The sequence below is a fragment of the Ursus maritimus genome, unplaced genomic scaffold, assembly GCF_017311325.1.
Source record: "Ursus maritimus isolate PB19 unplaced genomic scaffold, ASM1731132v1 scaffold_10, whole genome shotgun sequence".
Taxonomy (NCBI): Eukaryota; Metazoa; Chordata; class Mammalia; order Carnivora; family Ursidae; genus Ursus; species Ursus maritimus.
Genome location: NW_024423344.1, coordinates 70990464 through 71010319, shown reverse-complemented (window position 1 = coordinate 71010319; position 19856 = coordinate 70990464). Strand labels below are relative to the sequence as shown.

The window sequence follows — 19856 nt, the reverse complement described above, 5'->3', positions numbered from 1 at the left end:
ATAAAACTTTGATTTTAATAACCTAAGTAAGGTCTCTCTCAAAAGGGTCCAGGTGTACTCCAGGGAAGTATGCATCCAACAGGAATGTAATCAGTCAATTGGGGAGAAGCTATAAGCATCTGAAAGTCAGGAAAATGAAAAATACAAACTCACATAATGGAAAGAGAGCCTCAGGCAACAGTAAGCCATTAGGACTGATGGTTATTCCGGTGCCAAAGACTCAAACGATGAAAACGTCATCCTCCAGCTCTGTCCTGGGTTCAATCACATTGGCCCACACCCACACCCCTGTTCACGCTGGTTCTACTCTCAGGCCGTCCTGCAATGCACATTTGGTTCAAATACTGATCCATATGCTGCCTCGCCAAGGCCTTTAAGTACATGTGCGGGTTCGAAATGATAAGCAAGTGTTTGCATTAGCTTTAGCTAACACTTTAAGTCTTAAAGAAAAAAAAATGCCTGACTAGCTTTTGTAGTCTTTAATACTGACAGTGTTTTTCGTGCCTTTAAAACATTCTTTTTGATATCATTCTCTAAAGGAGCCCCATTTTACTCACAATAAAAATTTGCTATGCACAATACCCTTGTCTCCTTATAATTATTCACAACATTTTGGAATAATTTCTGTTGCTTTTATCATGATGCTGGCCTTCCCAGCCTCTCATTTTTACATTTTTTAATATTGGTACAAATTTTAAATTTATTGAACTACCAATGGCTGACCACAGCATCACATTAAAAAGTTTGCAGATTTCCTTTACATCAGTTTATAATTCTTTGTTTTGTCATTCGAATGTATCCCACACCTTTTTAAATTTCAGCCTTCATCTGCATTACTACTAACTTTTCCATTTAGATTCTGCTTTTGTAAGTATTCAAAAAAACCACAAAACTCCATAGTAACACCAAAGCAGGAGCTCTCTATGAAATGGAATGTTATCAATAATGTGGATGAAAAATGGAATTTAATAGTGAATTGTAGGACTTTGTAAGTACCAGATAGGAAGGGAAGCACTTTACACATATTATCTTGTTTAATCTCTGAGACAATCTGATAAAGTGCTGGTGTCATCACACCCATTTTACAGATGAGAAACTGAGGCTGGGAGACACTAAGCCATTTGACAAAGGTCACAAAACTAAGAAGAGACAAAATTCAGAGTCCCCTCTGTCTAGCTCCAGGACCTAGCCTTTTAAGCATTATACCACGTGTAGAAAATTTTATATGCACTTTTATGCATGTGCTTTCATGCAAAATAATTTTCATTGTTGAGGCAGCCAAAGGAAATCCCCACACAATGGAATAAAGGCTTTGGCAGTTTTCAGCCTCTTTAAACTTTCACTTTTTTTCCTTCTAATGGACCCCTTGCTATTGCTTGGTTTCCATTCAATCACAGTTAGAATGTCATAAAAAGGGTAATAATACAAATGATACTGAAGGGACATATGCAGCCTTAGCAAAAATCCATGGGGAAAACAGAACAACAGGCAAGTACAGTCAAAAGGCCCTCACCTCGTGGTGGCTGCTGCCTGCCCAGCACCCTGGCTTTGCAGCCATCAGCTGCACACGGCAGAATGAAAATTTCCATCTCGAAGATGTCATTATGGGCCTCCTAGAACAATCTGTGTAAGGTCATATTTGCATAAGTCAAGTGTTCCACAGTCTGTACAGCGTCTTTACCTAATGCAGGATTAAATCACTGGCGTGGACCATAATTACCCCTCCAGATTGCCTTAAATGCCAGCCAGCTTTCACTTAGAGAAGTGGCCAGAACACGGAAGGAGTGAGGTGGAGAACTGTAGTCAACACACAAAAGCCACCAGAGCTCAGAAACCATTCAAGAAATACCCTTCTACACACCCATGCTCTGTTATTTAGTAAGTTAGTAGAAACATAGGAAAAGTTAGTGTGGGAGTTGGCAACAGTGAGGATTTCAGAGGACCAGGCACGAAACTGCCAGATTGTCATCAATGCAACACAGACATCCTTTAGGCTAGTGGCTTCCAAACTGAATTTCCAGAAGCCCTGGCTTCCTGCCTCACAGCTGCTTTAGGAATGAGAGTAAAAGGCCCAATTAGGGAGGCAACAGGTCTTCAATGCCTCCCTCAGCCAGTGTGACTTGACTTCTATCTGTTGGGCATGCTGGGGTTTCATGCGTGACTTGACTGGAAAGAGTACCTGATGCTAAATATGCAGTTGGAACACCGCTGATTCAGGGCAACTTCTACCTCACCTACATGCAGATGGTACTGGTGAAAGATTTAGTACCCTGCCCATTGAGTGAAGGCTGGAGAGTGGTAAAACCTAGACTGGAAACTAAGTATTTGAATTCCTGCTCCAATGCTCAACTCACCACACTTTGAATCTTCGTTCATAACTTCTGTTCTTTCTACTCCCGCTCTGGGGCATTCATGGTTATCTTTTCCAATTTGGGTAAATGCATAAATGTGAGAGAAACACAGGTGGTTCCATCATCAAACCTTTAAAAAGTGGGTAGACCTATGAACCATGTAAAGGACATGGTCTTTGAAGCGGGTGTACCTTTGGTGAACTATGCAGGCTTCCAAATCCTGTTAAATGTCTGAGTACATGCATATGAATCCATCTAGCCTTATTCCTTCAGCAACTACACTGTAGAGTGTGCTAAGCTTTACCAAGCACATGTGCATATTTTGTCTCTATGTAGAAATTGGCCCTTTTGCAGAGAAGTGGGGAATTATTTATCCTACTGGGAATGTTGAAATATATAGTTAGATAGGGCTTTACAGATGACCCGATCCAACTCTTTCAGTCTATGAGTGAGGAAACTGAAACCCAGAGATGTTAAATGTTAAATCAAATGATGTCATTAGGCCAACACTGCAGACCAGATCAAATGATTGCTAGCACCCTTCCCACTATACATTCCAGTTGTGTGCAGACTTCAATGGGCCTTAGTCTTCCTTGAGATTTTGTGCTCCTGTTCATAGCTGAACACATTACCTGGCATATGGATACATGATTGCTCAAAGAAAAGTTATTTTCTTCATTGTACGAGTACTTCTAAGGACCTGTAGGGGTCTTTTCTATAAATTATCATAAATCCTCATGCTTTCCTTCATAGCACTTAACACAATTTTGTGATATTCATTCATTCATTCATTCATTCATTCATTCATTATTTAAATGCATTTATTTATTTAATGCATATCCTCCTTCCTTCCTTCTTTCCTTCCTTCCTTCCTTCCTTCCTCCCTCCCTCCCTTCTTCCCTTCCTTCCTTCCTTTCATGCCTTTCTCCCACATGAAAATATAAGTTCCATGAGGGTAGTTGCTAGTTTTGTCTTATCATTTTTTTCCAGCCCCTAGAACAATGGCTGGAATACTGCAAAAGATGAATGAGTGAATGAGTGAATGAATGAATTTCACAATACCCTAAGAATATTTCTATTGCTATACTTATAGTATTTAAGCCATGCATGCATGGTTTCAATAAACTAGGAGCTTCTTGAGGGTGACGTTTGTGCCCTGTTTTGTTGGCAATACCTAGCTTATATCTTAGCAAAACAAAGAAGGCTGTCAATAAATATTTGTCTGATAAATAAATTTATTCATTCATCAATAAAATCAAACAATCTTAGGTATATAATAGGTACTCAAACACACTTACTGATTGCTTAACTGATTAGTTGGTTGGCTGATTGATTGATTGATTGATTGATAAAGCTCCATAAAAATCACATGTTTTCAGAGTGTGTCATTAGGGAGCCATCTTACCATCACAAAAAAACCTAATGCTTTCATGAGAACAAAAACATGTTTATTTGAAATATGATTCCTCTGAATTTCATTCTTCTACCCTCCCCTTTCTTCTCTACTAGTTAAAACAGAAATATATCCATTTTGTGGAATAAGTTTTTACTCCTATTCAGGACACTGTGCAAAGGTAAATCATTCAAGAGCAGGTTAGAGCAGCCTTCCTCTATAGATGTCACTTCAAGTTCATTGAATCATTACTTCGAAAACCAAAAAGGGGCCAAAGTTCAGGGTAACCACTTATGACTGTGAGCATCACGGCATGTAATAAAATAGTCATAGAGCTACCGTTTATTGGATTTGAGAAGGTCATTCTGAGGAGGGCTCAAGGCTAAGTGCCTAAGTGTATCGTGGGTAATGCTTTGGATTTGTGAGTACCTTTTAAGAACATCTTTGCAAAGCAGATGACAGCCATGGAAAACAGAACACACACACACACACACACACACACACACACATTCACATAGACCTTTTTTACTATCATTTTGGCTTTTCTTCTGAAATTTTATCTCTATTCTACAAAATGCAAACATAACAGAGACAGTTTCTCAGCAGCTATTGAGGAATGAAAAAACAACAGGAGTTGGTCTTTGATCTTTCCACCATATTCCAGGTGGAATGAAAAGAACACGCTCTACTTGGCAACTGGTGTGTATGTGGACACATAAGCGCATATATATCGCATCTGTTGTTAGCCCTGCACTCAGAGGAAGCCAGGGATCAATTGGTAATTGAGATCTGCCACTGATTTCAAACATTTCATATCATGTAATCATTTTACCCTCTCCACTCACTATAAACCTTGTTAAAATGTTATTTAAGCTACTTTCTCTGTCTGTTTCTCCCCATCTATTGATAAAGGAGTTTTAAAAGCATGAACTCACCAAGAGGCAGGCACCATGACATGATACAGCAAAGGTTAAATAAAGGTTTACATACTACACAAACTGTCCTTCAAAGCCTGCATCAACAAAGCCTACTCATATCGTGGTTAGGTCACCTACTAGATGGCTCTTGCGTGAAGGGTATAATATCCAGCTTGCTTGATACTCCATATATTTTGGGTCCCAGCAGGAACCTAAGGGAATAGACACATGTGTCTGGGCATGTTCAGTGAACTGCTATGGTAAGCCTATCATGAGCTTCTTTGGAAGAGCCACTAAGGTTCTGCCTCTTAGAGACCTCACCAAAGAGAAGAGGAGGCAGGCAGAATGAGCATGACCTGAAGGAAAGCCTCAGCATCAGAGTGTTCTCAGTTGGACTGAGGCCTGCAGAAAGAAGGCACTGTTGGGGGGAAGGAAGGGAATGGAAAAAAGCTGTTTCACTAAAACCACACTGTTTAGGAAAGTACCTCTCTTCCTGCTCCCAGAAATGATGATGATGATAATAATGATGATGATGATGATGATGATGATGATGATGATAAAAGTGGGGGAGAGAGAAGCTAGAGGACAGCTGTCATTCCCTACTTCACAATAAAATGCAATGTAGCTCCCATCATCACTGGACTCTGATCTGCAAATATAGCAAAGCCCAAAGGCTGCCTTGTTAAAGTGGAGGGGTTGTGTTAGCATCTGGCAGCAATAGACACACTTATAAGCACATCTGGGGAATTTCTGAAGTATTCAAAGTCCTGTGTGAGTATCTTGGGACAAGTGAAATTTGGGTCCATGTTCACATTAAAGTGCTCCCATTTGTACACACAACACAGGGAGGCTGGAAGAGTCTCAGGACATATATATTTCCCTACGTAATACCTTAGAAACTTAAATGACCATCAGATATATGTGAGTTGGGATCTATAATCCACACGATCAAATGCAGATTGCATTTTCACAAAATTTATTAGCTGTCCACTGCATATGAGGACACTGTGCTAAGTGCTCTATAGAATTTTAAAGATTTTTTAAATATGGTACTTTTCGATACTGAACATGATATATTACTGATCGTATATTTGCATGCAGTCATATATAAGAACCCCACCTCCCGAACTTCTACTTTGACGTCTGGCAACTCTAGACCTTCAAGTCACTTCTATCAACCAAATAAGTCAGTTACAAAGGAGATTGTTGTCAATAAGTCCATGCACTTTACTCTCAAGAAATGAAGTCACCCTCAAAGGAGAATTGCAGGCTTAGTGTGATGTACAAATTTAGGGTCATTGATTTCAGGTTTAACTATCTGCTTTCTCCTGGTAACCAACAGCATAAGAAGTGACAACTGACAGCAAGGGGGGACCAGGCTGAGAAACTAAGCACTATGACAGTCCCATGTCCTTGTTTGAGGTGATATGCTGAGGTACCTCCAGGACCCCAAGGGCACATACATGTCAAAACATGTCAGCACAATGTCCCATGTTCGGCTAACATCTCCAAGTTATCCCAAGGAGATGGGATGCCTTCTGTCTCTTTTGGTGACCTGGGTGACATATAGATACACCACCTTTAAGATTCTCATCATTTCTCTAAAAATGTTCAACAACTACTTGCAGGCTAAAATCCAGGATGTCCCTCCCAGAACCAGAGTGACATGCAGAGAAATGAAGACCTAGACCACCTGGCCTGAGTTAAACAAGTTAGAAATAAAACCAAATGAGAATCCAGGTTCTGATACCTGAGCGGGATATGAATAGCAGTGACAGAGCTTAGAACCTGAACAAGATTTTCATCTCCAGCTTCACATTCGGCAAGTGAAGTAACTGAGATCTAGAGACAGAAGTGACTTGCTCAAGGTCACAATTTCAGTGAACAGTAGAATTGGGGCAAGATTGCAGGTCTCAAGGATTCTAGTATTACATTCTTTTCATCAAAATACGCTGTATCTTTTCTAAGATAGTTTAATAGAACTTCCATCCCACAGGCTAAAAGCTGTCACTCAGGCTCCCTCTCACAATTGGCATACTATTTGAAGTAGCTACTGCTCCTGCTTGCCTTCATCTAAGTAAAACCAAAGGAAGGAAACTGGCTGGATTAACTCACTATAAGCAAATGTACAGTTTTCAATACCTGAAGCAGATATTTTAAGCAATTGCTGCCACATACGTGTCGATTTGAGAGATTTAATGATAAGAAATGATGCCTTACCTACAACCTATGGGAACAAGAGTCTTAAAGGAAATGGGAGACAAGCATACACACATCTTCCTTTTCCAGTGTTCAAGAACCTACTATGTATCAGGGCTCTGCCTACAGTTCAAGTACGCTTAGATCTTAAATGGAAATGGCTCAGAGTCTCAAAGGGTGACCCCAAGTCTTCTAACAGAGCCTGTGAAATTTAATAATTGGGAGGCTATCACCAAATCTCATTTATCGCTGGTTTAAATGAAATAGATCACAGTTAATAAAGAGCCTGCAAATTAAAGTAACCCAGCAGTCTTAACTAGCAATTAAAATGACTTTTTTTTTCCTATCAAAGGTGAAACCATATGCTGGAGCAGATTTTGTCACGTACAAGATAAATGAGCAGTTTGGCTCAGCAGGGAATAATTCCAGTTCATACTGAAGGATCACTTTCAGTATCAAAATCTTTTTCTCTCAGTGTCAAGATCCTGATACTGATTACCTGAAGACACAGGGGCTCAAGAGCCTTCCCTGTGAGGATACAAACACAGGTATGCATTCCCCTCATTCCTCCTCACACCCTCAGAGTAGTAAAGGGAGAAATGGAAGTCTGATATTATCTGGGTTGTGTTCAGAACCTAAACACCAGCAAAAGCTTCACCTTCCTTGCTGCTACTTATGGGAGGACCCAACACTATTACAGAAGTACCTAGGGAATGGGGAGCAGGCTAGGAGGGAAACATGCCTGCCAACATCTAATCCAGATGGATGCCCATTTTATTCAGCCAAAAGATCCCTAAGAACACTTGGAAGGAATAAGATGAGCTCTGGGAAGTGCCAATCATCTTCTAGGAGAGAAGAAGGTAGAGGCCCATGAAGCTGGACATAATGCTCATATAATATTAATACAACATCACACAATGCTTTGTGAGCTCAGCTGTTCGGAATATTTCTGCCCAAGAACCTGACTTGCCTCTAAGTCTTCACTTTTCCCAGGTAAGAGAGAGTAGAAATAGTGGAGGTGGCCTGCCTGATAGAAAGACAGGAAATGATTACTAATAGAAGACAAAAAGAAGAGGTATGCAGAAGAAAAAAAGAAAAAAAAGATGATAGATGGACAGATGGATGGATGGGGATATAGACAGATTTATACACATGTACACATAACGGGGATGGGCTGGATAGATGGCTGGATCAGTGAACAATCAGTTTTTAGACTCTTACTTGGCTCTGGTCACTGAACATGGAGTTTCCAGTGCACCATCTCATGTGAACCATCTGTGATGGCATGGCTATTTTGCCTATTTTGCACATAAAGAGACTATCAACACTATTAATAACATTGTCAGGGTTAGAGTTAAACTCTGGTTCTATGTAGCCACAAAACCTTTGCGTTTTCCACCAGCCACATTGCTTCTCATTCAAGGTCATGCTGAAATCTGGAAGACACTGTATTAGAGAAAAGAACACAAGCCATATAGACTTGTTCTTTGAGTGCATAATCATAAACTACACCATCAAATCAACACAATCATTGAACACATGCATTCTACTGAAAGCCAAGATAAAAAGGCAAGAGAACACAAGAGATTCCTCACAAACCTCTCCCTACTTGATGGCAAGCAGGTGAGAAGCACATTCTGTCCAATATCGTCTTTCACCACCCCTATCCTCCATGCCCTCCCAGTGCCCACGCCCCACCTCTCCCATTTTTCACTCCAGCAGTTTTCACACTGGATGTATAGGCAAATTGCCCAGGGGTTTTGTTAAAATGCAGATTCTGGTTCAGAAGATCTGGAATCTGAGACCCAGCAGTGCTAACAAGTTCCCAGGTGATGTCAATACTTCTCGTCTGGGGACCACACTTCAGGTAATCAGCCTCCTCTCTATACCGCATTGTTAGAGAAAGTCAACAAGTGAACTATAAAAGGATATTTAACATCATTCTCTGGGCACTAACAATATTTAATACATGTAATAATAAGAAATGTGGATGGAGATTGAGGCTATCCGTATATTTAAAGGAAGAGCATCTGTAAGTTATAGAATCCCTCCAACTATTCCCCAAATTACCCAGCTGCAGTTTTATATTAGTAAAACCAAGAAATGCAGAGTAAAGAAAAGACGCCATCTTGATGCTATTTAAATATATATTTACTTCTTATTCATGATCTTTCACCCATTTAATTTTCTTTAAGAGATTATTCAGGTCACTTTTTAAATGGGTTTCAATGTTTCCAGGGCTGCAGCTCATTACAAAAATGTTCACAGCAGATAGAATCTTGCTTCAGCACAGCACTATTTTCAAGCTGGCAGACACTGAAATCGGTATGCAGATATTGTACCATAAACATTAATTTAGTATTATGTGGAAGGCTGATTGATTAATAAATACATAAGCCAGGAAGCCTAATTTAACTCTTAATTCACTTTTTTTTTATTTCACAGAGAGGGAAAAATTAATCTAGAAGTGTTGATTGATTGAGAGTTTTAGTCTCGTCTAGACAGCAATGGAAAATGACTATGAACCTGGGACTTTGCAAACTGCATCATTTGCAAAATAAACCCAATCAACAAATTTCATCACACAGTGATTGATGGTCAGAAAGGAAAGGCTGTAGCAATCATGGAGGAGAAGAATATGTAATCGTCCAAGGAAGCAGCTCACCGTAGAGACTGGATAAAGGACAAAGAATTAGCAAATATTTTCAGCTCAGAGGTGGACATAAATGAAATAAAATACACTTGAAATTTTTTAAAATTAATGAGCATTGGAGCACTCCAGTAGGCTAGCAAATTAGAATTAGTACACCGCATTCTTAAGAACGTACAAAACGTAAACATGTTTTGTCTGTTGTGGTCCCACAGCAAAGACTGCATGATGTAAAGAACCGACTTACACTCTTGCTATGATCAAAAGGTCACATTTAGAACCAAATGTTCTATATCGAGATTTGAATAGTGCTGAATTTTTTCTAAAAACAAGGGAAGCATGTTCATTGTTCTCTTTTTGAAGAGTAGCAATTAAGCTGAGCAAGGCAATTGCTTATAAATTAGACCTGCATCTCCTTCCTGTGATTCTGGTTTTCCTTTCCAGCTCCTATTTACACAATGACAATCAAGGTCAAGTTCCAAGCCCTAAGCCTCAGAAAGCTGACATCAGAATCATCAATACTGTTTGAGTTTAGTGTGTCCATAGAAGAAAATGGAAGGAAGGAAAGAAGGTAACATTTGAGGACCTACTATAATAAGAACTGTTAAGTATTCTACCAGAGATTCTGATCAAAGTTCTCACATCAACATTTTGTTTTGTTAACCCCATTTTACAAATGAGGAAACAAGATCAGGGATGTTAGGAAGATTGGCCAATGGTGCAACCATTTAGGTTGGGTTCCCTACATGCTCTAAAGCATGCTCTTTCTAGAGCATGCATCAGAATGACCTGCAGAGCTTGTTAAAGCAGATTGTTGGGCCCTATGCTCAGAATTCCTGATTTGGTCAATGCATTTGTTTCCTTTTGCTGCTGTAACAAATTACCATAAACCTAGTGACTTTAAAACACAAGTTTGTTAGTCAAAGATCTGTGAGTCAGCACAGTTCAAGTGGGTCCCCTGCTTAGGGTCTCAGGGGGCTGAAATCGAGGTGCTGGCAGGACTGCATTCTTTCTTGGAGCCTTGGTTAAGAATCTGCTTCATAGGTCATTCGGGTTATAGGCCAAATTCAGTTCCTTGTGGTTATAGGACTGAGATCTGCATGTCATTGCTGACTGTCAGTCAAGGACAAAGCTTGCCTCTAAATGGTGCCTGCATTCCTTCCCATGCTTTCCTTGTAGCCCCCTCTAGCAAAGCCAGTCCCTCTCACACTCTGAACCTCTCTGACCTTCCCTTCTACTGAATCTCTCTGACTCCAGAAAGAGAAAGCTCTCTACTTTTAAGGACTCATTGTGATTAGACTGGGCCCACTGGATAATCCAGAATAATCTCCCTATCTTAAAAGTTCATAAACCTCAACTACACCTGCAAAGTTCCTCTTGTATGTGATACAGTCACAGGATCCACAGATTAGAGGGTGGACGTGTTTGGTGGTCCCTTACACCTAGTGTAGTCGGTCTGGGCTAGAGTCCCAGAATTTCCATTTCTAATACATTTCTAGCTGATACTGATGCTGCTGGTCCAAGACCATGCTTTGAGAACCCCGGCCCTAGCTTCTTCTACTCCAAGTGTGGGCCATAATATCAGCATTATCTAGGATCTTGTTAGAAATGCAGAATCCTGGGTCTCATCCCAGACTTCACGGATAAGAAGTTGCCGTTTAATAAGATCCCCAGGTAATTTATGTGCACATGAAAGTTTGAGAAGCACTGTTGGAGGGCACTGAAAAACAGGGCAAAAATGGGAGTAAAGTATATGTTTTATTTATTTCCAAAACATTTTGGAAAGATATAACTCCTCCCTTGTCCAGTTATTGCCGTTTATTTTTTCTGGGCAGGAATGGAGTGAGGTATCTTACCTATGAAGTTATACTTGTAGCGAAATCCTGCACTTTCTCTGAGTGGCTTTAATTTGCCTGCCCCGACTCCCAATTTTAATTCAACAGAGGAAAAAAATATCAGTCTGTGAAATGAACCTCAGAAATGTTTGGCAGCCTGGAAAAATTGCAGGTTGGATTCGATTCTTCATTGGGCAGCCTTGACAGGGACGTCTGTCCTTTGCTCATATCCAGGGTTTGATGGGAATAGATTTCCAATGGCAATCAGATGGGGTCCAGGAGGGAATACAGTACAAGCCATCACCCATGACCAGAGACAAGGTGAGCACCGATAGGCGCAGCATACTCTACTTTTACTTTACCATTAATAGGATTTCCTCAGTCTTGGAAAAAGATTCAGCAAAATCTCAGGGCCCCAGAGGAGAAAGAAATATCATTAACCCTTTTATTGAGGATATTATTGGTTTTCTGTGAGTTACCATTAGAGGAAAGTGACTGCAGTTAGAATATATCGAAGAAGACGCGAAGTGATGCAGACAGCCTGGGACCAAACACTAAGCTAACTTCTATCTGCGGCTCAAAATGCCTGACTGTAATTACTGAAATCTAATCATTAGACAGCCAGAGAATAGTGGAATATGTTTCAAGATGTAGACATTAACCAAAAATTAATTATCTCAAATCCTCCTGCTTTTTCTTAATTTAAGGTGAGATAAAGAGAACAAAACAAAAATGGACAGATGTTTGGGAGTGAAAATAAGAATATATGAGCACGGTGAAGTGCTCTGAAGTTAACTCCATTGGTATACCACAGACTGACAATCTCTCTTTCCCCCCTCCCTCCCTCCCCCCCCCCCCTCACACACACACACACACACACACACAAACACACAATGCTGTTTCTTTTTTAGTATGCCAAGCTCCAGGTAATAAAGACCTATATTGTCTGCTTAAATTGGCCCTTTATTCCAGAATGGGCATAAAGAAACAAGTAAATCATCTCTCATTCCCAGCGCACTCTCTATCCTTGCACACACTCCTCTTTGATCAGATAAGGAGACTGTGGCAGCATTTCCAACACTAAACCAATCCTCTAAAACATCACTAAATTCTCTGTGGGTACTCAATAATAAAAGTGTCATGTATCGACAAAGGATGTCAGCAGCCCAGAAATGCTTAATGAGGTACCTGAAAATGTATGCAAATTATACCAGCCAAGAGTCGATAAGGCAACAGGCCATTCAGGCAAGATATGGGACAAAAGCCAAGGAGATGATAACCACCCCAGAAACCTTGAAGGGAAAAACAATTCCCACCTCCCTGATCAATGCCATTTCCCCACCTCCATTTCTGGAAACTATTTACCTCAAGAAGCATTTACAGGAAAAAAAAAAAATCAGTTTCCTGAAATCTGAACAGTGTTTACCTTTGAAAACCACCTGGCAAAATAGCTTGGCTTTCAACCCTTCAACGATGTGCTAGTGTTCTTTTTGATCTGTGTTTAACAGGGGTGGGAGAAGAAATAGGAGAGAGTCCAGATCAAAGGTGGGATCTCTCTGGGGTCACTGGGGGAACACAAGATGACCCTACACTGGATTTCTGACCCAACAGGCAGTCATCAGGGGTTGGAATACAGCCAACAAACCTCATGATTTTTGCCCTGTATTTGAGTTTGGGCAATATTCTAATTCTGTTTGATAAATGGTTAGTCTAATGGATCTCTTCTTAAAGACTAGGACATAATATTTGCATTTGTTTTGGACATTGCTGTTCAAAATGCTGCTGCTATTAGCAAGTCTGTTCTGGATCTTTCTGTGGGCTTCTCTGCAGTGGAGGCCAGCACTGCACTCTTTCATGTAAGCACCATCACAGAAAGGATTTTCCAATTCCTATCATGACCACTCCTCCATTCCTGCTAGCTTTTCATCAGCCTAATTGTTCTTTCTCTTCCCCTTCACTTCCCAAGCAGTTCATTCCCGAAGTCATTAGCTGGGGCAGAGCAAGGTGAGAAACTACAAAGATGGGGATAAGACAGGACCTCAGTAGCCTGAAGTGAGCTGCCAGAGCCCCAGCAGGGTTAGGAGAGTGCTTACCAAGGAGGGGTTAGTCAGCACAGATGTGGGAGTGGGGCATGGGAAAGGAAACTGCAGTGGTGATAGAGATCATTACGTACTAAGGGATCAAGCAACACGTTGATGTATTAAGGGTAAAGGGAGCCAGGTTTCTCTCTGTTTGAGAAGGGGATTACAAACACACAAAAGGAGAAAACTAAAATGAACACTAAGTGTGGGATTGGAAGCAGAAATATTCGTGTTAACTCATGCTTTCCATATATAAAGATGGATTTTACAATACAGATGAAAATGCATAGGGATGTGTGTGTATGTGTGTGCATGTGTGTGTGTGCATGTGTGTATATGTGTGTGTGTACGTATGTGTGTGTGTGCATGTGTGTGTGTGTGTGTACATATACATTCCCTAGTTCTAACCATTGAGAACACTCACAAGGAGTAAGATTCCAGCAGCAACGAGCCCACTCAGCACCCAGATCCTAACTCCTAAATACTATTCTCCAGGGGCACTTGGGTGGCTCAGTCAGTTAAGGTTCTGACTCTTGATTTCAGCTCAGGTCATGAACTCAGGGTCGTGAGATCAGGCCCTGAGTCAGTCTCCATGCTCAGGAGGGAGTCTGCTTGAGATTCTCTCTCTCCCTGTTCCTCTGTCCCTTCCCCCACTCATGTCCTCTCTCTCTATATTTATATATATATATTTATTTATATATATTTTATATATATATATTTATAAAAATAAATGAATCTTTAAATAAAATAAATACCATTCTCCATTAAAAAAAATAGGACTCCTTGAAGAAATGACTAATTCTAGGGCAGAGCCCAGGAAATTACAAGGTGAGCCTGTGATATCTCATTAGACTAGTGAGCAACGGAGCGCTCAAAGAATGCTGGGGCCAGATCAAAAGAATACAAGGAAGCTTGCCTGGGCTATTACCAGCCAAATCAGAGACAATTTGAGCATCAAAATAAGTAATGATAATAACAGATTATAACTCTCTGAATAAAAGAGGAAACCCATGAGTTTATACTGATATAAAGTAAAAAAATGAGAAAAAGTTTGGTAAGGAATGGGTTATTTCCATGATTTCAAAGTACCTGCCCAAAGTACTTATTGTTTACAAAAGGCAAAATAATAACTTCACAGTGTGGAAGGTTGGCAGACACAACATTAATCAACTGATCACTGTGAATATTATCAGTAATGGAACAAATACGAATTATTCACAGTCTTGTAAGTTGCAATGAGAAGACAGCACCACTTCCCTGCACTGTGTAACCTGAATCTAAGGATAAGAAAGTATGGGACAAGCCCAAGACAACGAAAGGCAACATGTGATTCTGTACTGGACAACTTTTCTCTAACAGGCATTATGGGGAAAACTGGAAAACTTGAATAGAGTCTAAAGATTTGATGGTTTAAAAGAAAAAAAAAAGAGGAAAAGGTTCTTTGTACTGTTCTTGCAACTTTTCTGGGAGTTTGGGGTTCTTCTCAAGTAAATAAAAAGTCTTTGAAAGAAACTTAATAAAATAAATCACTTGAATCTTAATAATTCTCTCCTTTGGTGATTTCATTCACTCTGAGGTCTGCACAGTCTTCCCTTACCCCATTTACGAGATGACTTCTGCATTAGTGACCTGTTGGTGCATGACAAACCACCCCCAAACATTGTGGCTCAAAACCACCATCTACTTTGGTCAGTATTCTGTGGTTCAGAAATTTCAGATGGGGTCAGCTGGGATTCGTCAGGGAGACGGGGCTGGACTTACATGTTTGCAGTCAGCTTCCAGTCCTCCAGATAGGTGCTCCTGCTTCGTGGAGTTAGTGGGTACCAGCAGAGACCACAAGGGCAAGCAGACACCTGTTGGTCAGGATCTAGCCAGCTGGGCTGGGCCTGTTCCTATGGCTGCTCAGGGCTCCAAGAAGAACAAGACAGCAAGGATGATTTCCTCCTGTTTGCAACAAAAATAAGAATAAATATTTCGTAGGATTTTTATGGAGATTAAACAAGATAATGTACTGTTGACCCTTCACACACAGTAGGCATTCAATAATTTTTTCATGCTCTCTATCCCTTCCCTAGGCAAAACCTACTCCCCTCTTACAATTTCTTTCTTGACAGTGGTCCTGGCAAGTGGAAACATTGTGATCATTTTCAAATTTTCCTTTTCTTTTACCCACAGCCTGCCCACCTAAAGCAAAGGGCTTATATCACAGTCCTCTATAACTTTTTTAATTTTTAAAAGGTTTTTGATAATCAGATTGAGTTCATTCCAATTCTGCAATCTTATTCAGCACACTATGGATGAACACCTCACCTTTCTGGCCTTTTGTCAGAGCTGAAAATCTTCCTCCATCCCCTGTGTTGGGCTTGTCAGCTCCCACAGCCGGGTGAGTCAGACCATATTCCTGAGCTCTCCTCCTCAGTGTGCCCAGCCGCTTCACTCAGATGATTCACCTCAAAGCTTTAGCCTGGTGGTATAACACAGGGCTCAAGTTAACTGGACTACGTGGATTCAAGTTTCATCGCCAGCACTTACTAACCGTGTGGCCATACACAAGGTCCTTAATTTCTCTTCGTTTCCTCATCTGTAAAATGGGAGTGACGACCACAGTGTGCCTTGGGAGGTGTTGGAGGATTAAACGAGAAAACCTACAGAAAGCACTTAGTCTGTGCCTGGTGCCTGCCAAGGACTTTAATAAGGGTTAAGCATTCCTACTGCCCCCTTGGGCCAATCCTTTTCTCACCATCTCTGCTTGCCACTCCCTTGGTCCAGGCTCTTACCATCCCCTGGGGCACAGGCACCATCAGCATCTAACTGAAACCCAGCCCCTAGCATGGTCTCCTCGAATCCATCCTCCCCTACCCCACCACCAGAGAAACCAGTGCAAGGGGAAAAGGTCCAGATAACTTCTCCCTACTGAAAGCCTCATCTACAGCTGTCTTCCCAAACTATTTGGGACTAAGAATTAGTATATTTCCCAACCAAAGATCAATAACAGAACATGTCCTTGTAAAACACAATAAAAATTAATTATTGGAAAATTTTCATGTAAAAAACAAAGTACAAGCCCAAGATTTCTATTATTAGATCTATTTATTAGATTAATAGGCATAAATGCTCCCTCAAATTGCTTTGACAGTTTCTAAACACACTTATTTTCAGTTTCATTCATCTCTCTTTGGGCTCATAGCAAATAGTCATGAACTGAAAACTATACTTTCTCCCTTCAGAAGCACTGTCAGGTGCCCTACACTACTTCAGTTCTGGCTAGTCTCCTGTTGAATTATTCCGAACTGTTTATATATATATATAAACATACACATACGTTTTATATAAATATATATTGTGCTTATATATATTTATATATATATACACACATACATACATGTATGTGTGTGTATATGTGTGTGTGTGTATATATATATATGTTGTATGATATATATATTTATAAAAAATTAATTCTTGGGGTTTCCCCAGCATACAATGTTTCTATCTCTACTCTTTCCCACATGCAATTCCCCTTCCCATCTTTGTATCCAGAAAACTCCAAAACATCTTTTGAGATTTTATGCAGGTGTTGCATGGCCTGAAGTTTTGCATATCTGCTGTTGGTACTGAGGCTCTGTCCCTGGCACTGTGGCTGATTGCCACCACTGTCCTGACATGCTTCTTGTTTAACTGCCAGCACTCCAGTTGCTATGGTCCCACTCTGTCTTAATAGCCACTGATGGCTAAGTCCTACTACCACCACCAGAGCTGCTGCAGTACTAGTGCTCATATACTAAAGGACAACTTCCCCCTGAGTGACTAAAGCCATTTGACACTTTTAGTGAATCCTGCTTATTCCAAGAGTTCTGTCTCTTCTCCTAGGATAGCTGGGGCAATAAACTTGGAGACCTATTCAGATAATATTTAAAGGACACCAGCCTGTATATCAAAAGCTTTGCCAAATGCCTACTCTGTACCTGACACCCAGCTGGATGTGGTAAATACAGAAGTAAAGACACAGCCCCTTCAGAAAAGTAACGTGTAGAGCAGTTCAAGAAGCACTAGAATCACAGAATGTACAAGTGGTTACAGTAATTCAAGGAACAGCATATAAGTGGTGGTATAGATTTTAGTGCTGGGTCTGCATGAGTCTCATTTCTGCACATCTTCTGCACAGAGGCACTGACAACCTTTTCTCTCTTTTCAAAGATGTTTGTACAGTGAACAGCCTTGAAAAATAGAAATAATGTCTCCTTCTAGAGCAAAGGGAAGAAATGTTTGTTGTGCAGTATAACAAAAATAGTGTCTCCCTCCTGGGCAAAAGTTGGGCAGGTTTTCTGGCATGCCATTTATTGTAAAAGAGGTTTCCTAAGGTCAGGTGCCCTTAGCTTGAAGCAAACCCGGTACATACGCAGCATCCAGGACCATGTGTTGCCCCATGGTGCTCGGGTGGGGAAGCGGGGGCGCAGATAGCTGACATGAGCATGAAGTGGGGAGTAATAAAATGCTTGGTCTCTGTGGGGAGTAATAAAGTCCTTGGTCTCTTACCCAGAGTGTCGTGCCTTCTATCAGATCCATGAAACTGTGGTGGACTAACATGTTAGCTTGAAAGTAGGATAAAATCTAAGAGCCCTCAGAGTTCTTGACATTTAGATGGGGTCGGGGTATTATTTCAGGGTCCTAACACCCACTTGAGCTAAAACATGAAGGTTTTGTGTAAGTTAGCCTCCAGGGCATTCTAGAACACAAAGTAAAGACCATATGGAAGGGCAAAAGGGTACAACCACACAGTGCATTTAGGAAAATTCAAGTAGAACAGGTTGACCAGATCACTATCAAAGGTTTTCCATGCAGTCATGAAACTAAATCAGCATATTCAATTTAGCCTCAAGGTCCATTTTAAGATAAAACTTTTAATAATATTAACCACAGTCTTTGAATTAGTTAATACAGTACTTCCCAACCAAACTGATGAAGAAAAACTGTTCTGTGTCATGTTAATTGCTGTGCCAATAAAAATAGACTTCCCTACAGTTTTTTTTTTCTTTTTTTCTTTTTTTTTTAAGATTTTATTTATTTGACAGAGAGAGACACAGCGAGAGAGGGAACACCAGCAGGGGGGGTGGGAGAGAGAGAAGCAGACTTCCCACTGAGCAGGGAGCCTGATGTGGGGCTCGATGTGGGGCTCAATCCCAGGACCCTGGGATCATGACCTGAGCCTAAGGCAGACGCTTAACACCTGAACCACCCAGGCGCCCCCTACACAGTTTAGTTTCTTAATTGCAATCACAGTTCAATAGGTTTTGGTGTTTTGGTTTGGTTTTGGGTTGTTTTTTTTTTTTTTTTTTTTCCGGGTTTTTTGTTTTGGTTTGGTTTTGGGTTTTTTTTTTTTTTTTTTTTTTTCACTGAAGCCCTTCTCAATACTTCAATATGGAAAATATTTTTTGAATCTCCAAAGAGGAAAGTTAGCATACAGGGTAGACCAAGCTAATCTGATCACAAATCCTTTGTTTGAGGAACTCTGATTAATATTTCCCAGAATCATTGTTCTGCTCTTCCTGATATGAGTAATGTTTGTATAATCCATTTAAAAATCACTATGGCATTATAAGCAAACAAATCAAATGATAATTGAATAAAATTAATCTTTGTCTAGATTTGCTTTAAAATGTGTCTATGGGATTAGGATTCTGTGGTCCTAAACCTTCATAATCGAAAAAAAAAGTGGAATTCCATAAAGGTTTATGTGCATCTCTTCTCTGCTCCCATGGCCTAAAAATTAAATCATTTTATTAATTACACAGGAATATTTAAGTATTTCAGTCATACATCCTCACCTCTAGTTGACTAAACTATTCCAAGATCAATTCACACCATATATATATGTGACATAGAGAGAGATAGATAAATAGATAACAATAAATATATTTGAGATCTACCCTATATAATTCAGACATTATTCACTTTGCCAAAAGAATGCACTTGGAGTTTTATTATGCTCCAGGTCACTGAAAATGGAGCATAGCATACTTGCATTATTTCAATGTGGAAAGATATACAATATATATCATACTATGTGTATTATATATAAATGTATATATATCGTATATATACATTTCAGAAACACCTATGCAAATTCTTTCAACCTAAAACCAAAAGGATTAGGAAATCAACTAAGACAAAGTTGATAACCCTTTTGATTTTTGACCACTTTATAACTGAAACAATGGTTTAACCATTGCTACAAGTACACACTACAATATAAATGTAAGTAACATTTCATCAAAGTTGTAGGGAAAATTGCTATTTTTCACATTGAAAAGCTCTCTTGGGCAAATATATTTGGAAGAGTTTTCATCATCTATTGAATGGCAAAGATTCAACATGTTGGCTCTCTGCTGTCTGTAAATTCACCCTTGAATCACCCCTAGCATGGAGCTATCAT

General features: G+C 40.1%; 1 long non-coding RNA gene across 2 annotated transcripts in view; it reads right to left on the bottom strand.

Moving 5' to 3' along the window:
- LOC121101269 overlaps positions 1-15868 on the bottom strand; it is a 116308-nt gene extending 100440 nt beyond the window's left edge. For both annotated transcript variants that reach the window (XR_005833240.1, XR_005833242.1), the window contains exons 1-2: positions 15737-15868; positions 15188-15370 (exon numbers count right to left, since the gene is read on the bottom strand). This is a non-coding gene — a long non-coding RNA (uncharacterized LOC121101269). The remainder of the gene's footprint in view (positions 1-15187; positions 15371-15736) is intronic.
- Positions 15869-19856: the final 3988 nt, after the last annotated feature.